Here is a 7718-nt window from a genome sequence, read left to right as displayed (position 1 = left end):
AGACAATGTAAGTTGACTATAACAGAGCCCCAGAACACAGAGCTCAGGAGAAGGATGGAGAAACACTGGCAGGAGGCCACCAAGATACAATGCCCCAGAGACCCAGAGTGTGCCACCACTGGCAGTAAGGAGATCAACTGCTGCAGCAAAGATGTCATGAAAGGCAAGTCTCCACCAAAAAAAACCCTGAACCTAATCGGGGTGTCAAGAGACCAAAGTTTCTCCCCCACAGTTCCCTGCAGTGGCCAGTGAAGTCAAACTGTGCATCTGTACCTGAAAGGGGCAAGTCAAAGGCCAGAAAGCCCACCTCCTTTTAATGTCCTGTCAGTAGAAACTCAACCTGCACCTGAAATAAGCCCTTACCTCTCCCAGAGAAAGTTCATCCTTGAAAATGTAATGATTAGTCGCCAGAATCAAGATCCTTGGTGGTCTAAAACTTGAGTTATTGGTAAAATAACAGCAGGTTGGTGGTCATTTTGAAAAACAATGGCTGCCATGGTCACAGGACAAATCTAAATAGTACCACTGTATTTCTCATCTTTTAAAATGTATGATTAGTCGCCAAAATCAAGATCCTAGGTGGTCTAAAACTTGAGTTATTGTAAAATAACAGCAGGTGGCGGCCATTTTGAAGAAAAAAAATGGCTGCTATGGTCACAGGACAAATCTAAATATTACCAATGTACCCCACATCCTTGAAAATGTATGATTAGTCACCAGAATCAAGATCCTAGGTGGTGTAGAACTTGAGTTATTGTAAAATAACAGCAGGTGGCGGCCATTTTGAAAAATGGCTGCCATGGTCACAGGGAAAGTCTAAATTGTACCACTGTATCCCTCATCCTTGAAAATGAGGTCTTAGTCACCAGAATCAAGATCCTAGGTGGTGTAGAACTTGAGTTATTGTAAAATAACATCAGGTGGCGGCTCTTTTGTAATATGGCTGCCATGGTCACCACGAGACAAATCTGTGATGGCCCCATAGCCAAAAATGTTCCTTAAGGCATGCTCTAACTGTGTGCCAAATTAGAATACTGCCCATTATTCAAAAACAATAATTTTATTGTTTTAGGAACACTTTTGTCAACTCCGTCAGATACACGTCAACTCCGTCAGACACAAAATCTGACGGAGTTGACGTCTGACGGAGTTGACAAAATGGCATTTGTTTTCATCTTAACCCTCTTTAGTACAATGTAGCCATTTTGTTTTTGCTTAATTTTGTTAGCTAAACCTAACCCCTAAACTAAAATAATAAACATTATTTTGGAATTCTTAACAAAGATCATAAAAATGTGCAGACGGAGTTGACATGTAAAAGCTGTGACCACATTGTTATCAACATTGTTTGTTTAAAATATCAAACAATTGAATGCTTGTCAGACCAGGTACTCCACTGTTGCAACAAATATAAATGGGACTTGGAAAAGGAGTCTTCAGGCTAAATCTGTCGACAATATTTTCTGATTAATTTAAGACTTTTAAAAAAACCTGACGGAGTTGACGGAGACGTGGGACGAACATTTGATATGAGATATTTAATAGAAAATATAAATTAAAATTAACTGTGTATATTATTTGCTATGTTGTTGACAATCTACTTTAATTTAGTATGTATATTTATGTGATTGTGACAGTATTAGACACTTTTTTGGCAGTTTGAAATTGTGGCCACTTGCTGGGGACAGGCTAAATACAGGCCTTTTTGGGTACAGGGCCTGCTTTTAATTAATTCAGATGGAATATGAAAACAATTATAATGAAATTAAGGGCATAATAATACACAACTGTATTACACTTAACTTTGCAAGTGCTTTTATTTTTATGAATTAATTTATTTTTTACATAAAATAAGGCTCTTATGTGTGGGACATGTTTTTTCCACTTTTGTCCCTCATCTCAAGAATGAGTGATATATATATATATATATATATAATATATATTCCCCACATTAACCATTATTTTATACTTCTGGGGGGGTCCCTGGAACAACATATTTTCAGATGGGGAGACTGTGGCCAAATACAGATAATTCTGGGGGTCGTTGACATGAAAGCGTTTGAGAACCACTGATAAGTGTTTCAGAAAACTGGCCAGGATTTAGAAGACATTTAGAATCTGGTCTCAGGTCTTAATGGGATATTCGATCAACATGCACCCATATGGATGTGAGCTGTGATGGAGTACACACATTATTACTTGAGTAAAAGTATCAGTACCACCATAAAGACTCATTACAAGTAAAAAAAAAGTCTGGTCATCAGAATTTACTTTAGTAAAAGTACAAAATATTGGCATCAATATGAGTTGAAATACCAAAAGTGAAAGTACTCATTATGCAGAATGTCCCATTTTAAGTTTTCAAAATGTATACAAATTATTTGGAAAATAGAAGATCTACAAGCTCTCAACGCGTCTTATTGTGATATATAAAATCTAATTGAGATATATGAAACATTGTAGTGGAGTAAAAGCACTCCATTATCCTCAGATGTGGAGTAGAAGTACTAGAAACTACTGAAAATTGGAAATACTTCAATAAAGTAAAACATTGCTCAAAATTGTACTTGAGTACAGTACTTGAGTGAATGTACAGTACTTAGTTACTTTCCACCCCTAGATGTAAGTATAAGTAAGGTTAAGCCGTGTTGAGAAGGATAACAGAGAGAAGAACAGCAGGAACTCAGGATGCAACCACACAACATGGAGAGTCAGCGTTATCTCAAAACAACCACCGGATAATTATGAAAACCATCAGGGATTCGTAATCCTGTCCTCCACAATGGGCAAACACGTCGGTGCACTGCACTGGTGGCTTTATTTTCGGTGCACCAACACTGTGACATTTTTAGACACGGGAGGGAAACCGTGATTGGCTACACCAGCGTTATAGTCAGGTCACACCGGAAAACAGACGATCTACAAGCCCACGACGTTGCCACGTTGCGTCGGCGCGCTGTGAGCTCGCAAATCTGGGTGTTTTGGGCGCGCAACACCGGCACACAGCCACACAACTAAAGTATAACTCGCGACGAGGATGATCTGCCAATCCAATTTCGGAAATAGACCATTTTCTATTGAAACAATAGGATTACAAGTGACAAGTGAGGGGGGGGGGCACAAAGGGCCCAGCGAGAAATGCAAATCCAGTGAGCAGAAGACTATAAGACAAAGATGCATTCCCAATCTTCCGCCGTAGTCTGAAAACCCACCTCCTCAGACTCCATTTCGGCCCGTACACTTGCTCTAACCTCGACGACCTTACAGGTGTATGCAAAGGCTCAACTTATGTAACTTAGATAGCATTTTATGTAGACATAGCACTCTATAGTAGACCTATATACGCATGGTTTCATTATTTAGATATTCCACTGTTAGGTTCTTAGCTTACGTATGATTCATGATGACTATTTTTTAAGATGTATTAGTACCATGTTTTTTGTTCTTGCTTACTGTAAATCGCTCTGGATTAAGAGCGTCTGCTAAATGCCTAAATTGTACATTGAAATGCACACAGAGAGAGAGAGAGAGAGGGAGAAATCAAAAGCAGAGAAAGAAGTTTGATGCATATGATGTTGTCGCGTGGCGGACATGGTAGACCTAGGTTGGCTATCTTTGACGTGGGACACCGTCCCCCAGTATGGGTTGGGCCTGAGAGGGAATGGGAGAAATGGCACAGGAGTGGTTGATAGGTGCAGACAGTCAGGCAGGTCTAGCTGAAGCCACTACTACTCTGCTGCAGCCACACACACACCCCTCTCTCTCTCTCTCTCTCTCTCTCTCTCATTCGCTCACTCGCTCGGCTTAACGAGTTCATTTAATTAGGGCTTCAAGGGGCATGGCTGTCAAGTGATGCGCGAGACTGGCCCGCGGAGCTGTTGGCCAATGCAAGCTGTTCACCTGCACCCAGCACACACACACACACACACACACACACACACACACACACACACACACACACACACTCACAGATGCATATTTCACACATGCACACGCACACACACACGCGCGCACACACGGATTTAACAGGGTATAAATCTCAGCATACAGCATATTATAATAAAAATAAGAATTAGTGTATGATCCTGGAAAGAATGTGTTCATGAAAGTAATGACCAACCCTAATGTTGTTCGGTGTGGCTGCGCACAGCATGGCATAGCAGAATTAGTTAGCACTTTACGTTGTTTAATTAACCAATATTTGAAGGCTTAATTAGGCTAGAACAACTTGGCATGGAATCAGGCGCGGTTTGGCTACTCATTCACAATGAGCGCCACGGTCAAACAGTTTCCGGTTTCTGGAAAATGGTGCAGAGCTTGTGTTTTTTCCCAAATGTAAAGAAGTACTGTACAATAAAATATATATTTTTATTTAGAGAAGAGACATGTTTGTAGAACCTAGTGTACAACTAGATACTCAACTAGTATAGCCTAATCCCCGTTTCCTAATAGCTGTGATTGAGATTATGACACTACCGGGACTTTTTGGAATTGTCTTGGAAGTCTGCTGACTACACGAATGACACTGGGGACACATTTCGGTTCATACACATTCAAAATCATACACGCGTCACGCGCACACACACACACGTACACTAATGCTTGCACACACAAACAGACGAAGCTGCTTCCTCATCATTTTACACACACAGAATGAGAGTGCATGCTGCCTCATTAAGAGGAATACTAGTGCGCACACACACACACACACACACACACACACACACACAGGTACACGTGCGCGTGCCTACACAAGCAGTATCAGCCGCTTTCCTCTTGGTTTTCTCCACTATCAGCATGAGCCTGCTGCCTCAACAAGCATCCTCATCATCATCATCATCATCTCTTTTCTTCCAATGAATCCAGGACAATGTGGAGTGAATACATCTCATCAGGCTCTCTGCACCCCACATGGACATGTCTCATCACTGCTAAGTGGAAACACCAAATGAGCAGGCTGTTAGAGGCTTTTTATGCCAGAGTTGGAACTGACTGAGCGCCAGTTAAACACTTTTCAGCCGACGTCTCTATTTTGGGCATGTCATTATAGCTAAAACCAGTACCGAAATACAGTATGTATACGCATTACGTAATATTCACAAATTATTCAAAAATAGCCAAAAATAAATAAAAACAATAGCAGATCTACATTCGAATTAACAATTGAGAAGTATCCCTGGACCCTAACTGAGGATGAAGTTAAAGATCTTCTCTGTCGGATGGAAACCTACAATGTCCAAAACAAAAACGTATTTCTAATGAGTGACATTTTTATTCAGTGACTTGAATATAGTCTCTATGACTTGGGTTCAACAGTACGATCTCAGCATGAACATGTCTGTGATCCTTCAACAGCTCCAAGTAAAAAGAAGAAAAAACTAACAAGAAACATCATAGTAGAAGCACTAGCCTGGATTCCAAGTGTCCCAGGAGAAGGAAGAATTTACAGAGCCATCTAAAAAGGGCATTCAGGGAGCGTGCGTGCGCGTGTGCATGTGTGTGTGTGTGTGTATTGAATGGTAAACAGAGATTTGGCCATTACATAACTTGACCTACTTATGTCCGTCCTCAGGGTTCGGACCAAAGGTGACCAGATTCAGGGCATACAGTTGGACAGGGAGTCCAAGTCATATCTTTGTAAACAGATTTTTGTTTAGAGATGCACGACATCATCGGTAGATTATCGCCATATCGGCCACAGATATTGACGACACAACAATAATGTGACGGTCAAATTACGGCACGTGAGTGACGTGGGAACTGAACGTTGACTTTTGAACATTTCTTATTTGATTTGGGGTTTGGGTTCACTGTTGAATATACAATACACGGCTCACTTAAATGAAGTCCTCTGTGCGTGCGTGTTTCCTTTATGATTCTGTATGGTATTATTGTGTGTCTACGGTTTGTTCCAGGGGTTGATATATTTATTTATCTATCCCTTGTGCGGTGGTTGGGGCTGTTATTATTTTACCTCATTTGTCAGACTGGGTCTTTGACTGGCACCCCGACGCGAGCTCGCCCCAACAAACCACTACATAAAAAGTGGCACAAATTACATCCCATTTTGTAGTCGAGGAAAAAGGTGATCAGAATTTACGTCCCATAGCTGGTGGTGACGGGACGTTGCCATTGCAAACGGACCAATGTTAAAAGCTGCTTGGTCCGGTTACATAGGCAATGCCCAAATATGGAGTCTATGCAGACGTCAGAATGATGTCAGAACAGGCCAGCTCCATATATGGACACTGGGAAGTGCAGGGGCCCTGTCCAGAGCACGGGTAGAGGCCTTTTTGGGGCGGTTCTGGACAACCGTGGGTCCGACCGACTCGACACCGGGCACTGCACCCCCTGTGGTGGGGTGGAACGTGCGTGTCAAATTTGAAGTCAGAGGGCCGAATGGTTCTCAAATTATGTGGATTACAGACGTACAGATGTACGTACAGAGGCATGGTGCATTTATAGTTAGATTAAGCTCCAAACTTCATCTCAATCTGAGCCCTAAAATGCTTTAGATCGCGTGCGTGCACAAGGAGATTTTGGATACGCGATGACTACACACCATGGGAGCCACCGGAGGCTAACGATGGATGATAAAACGGAAAAAATAAAATACTATTAATTCTGGATTAAATGACATTAAGTGCTGAACAAGGAAATATTATTGATTAGATTACATAGAAATAGTTTAATGGTTAGCACATTGCCACACACATCTCTCATTATTTCATTATTAGTAGCACCAAAGCAGATCTGAAGAGTTGTAAATTAATTAATTCCTGTAGAAAATTATAATGTACCTATAATCCCTTGATGATGGAACAAAAAAAAACATTTGGAGCTCCTCATTTGCTGTCAGTGACTTCTATCTAAATAATCCTTACAAAGACAAAACCTGAGGCTTAATGTGATTTCCCCTAGCCTAGGTACATTCTCTCCTGCTCTGTGCGCGCGTGCGTGCACTGCTTGCTTGCGTAGATATATGGGTGCGTAATACAGCAGGGAGTAGCAGCAGGAACTTAACAGCCATCTTCACACTTCACTACTGTCATCCAATAGCCTCTTAATACCAGCCATATTGGCAGCCCATTAGTACGGTAGCTTACTGACATTTTCACACAATTTCATGCAATGTGGTTCTCACAGTCTACAACGGAGCGTCGGTCTAATCAATACCAGTTCCTGCTTAATTGTTCCAAGGACTGCACTGCAGCGAACGAGCAACCAGGCCAGCGCAGCACAGTGCAGTTCATGCTCCGTCGTTCCAAAAGCATCGAACATCATCTCTGTCTGCATGACTTACACTGGAACACCGTGCACACATACAGTATAGTACAGTATGTGTGGCTCTGTCTCCATCAGTCTGTGTAGCATGTACCACACCGAGTGAATACTTTACACTGCAGGCTTCAGACAGCTTACATTTCACAGTTATAACACGGTACTAGTAATTCTTTCTACAAATAAAATACCATATCTTTCCCTAACCTTATGAGGGGAAAAAACACTCCTTTCAAGCTGGTGCAATGCGTCATAAGCATATTAAGATCATGTTGATTAATATGCATTTAAAATGAGAGAAGGAATTACAAAATAATTTATACACAGCCGAACATCGCCACGTGGCCTATTCCCTCATTATCAGTTTAGTACTCTTCTCCTCGTTCATGTTAGAATGATAATACATAATGTGCAATGACTGTGTTCCAAGTATAGCG

The sequence above is a fragment of the Protomyctophum bolini genome (assembly GCF_963924005.1).
Source record: "Protomyctophum bolini genome assembly, chromosome: 12".
In the NCBI taxonomy this organism is placed as follows: Eukaryota; Metazoa; Chordata; class Actinopteri; order Myctophiformes; family Myctophidae; genus Protomyctophum; species Protomyctophum bolini.
The sequence above is the reverse complement of the archived record's forward strand: the minus strand, read 5'-3'. Positions refer to the sequence as shown.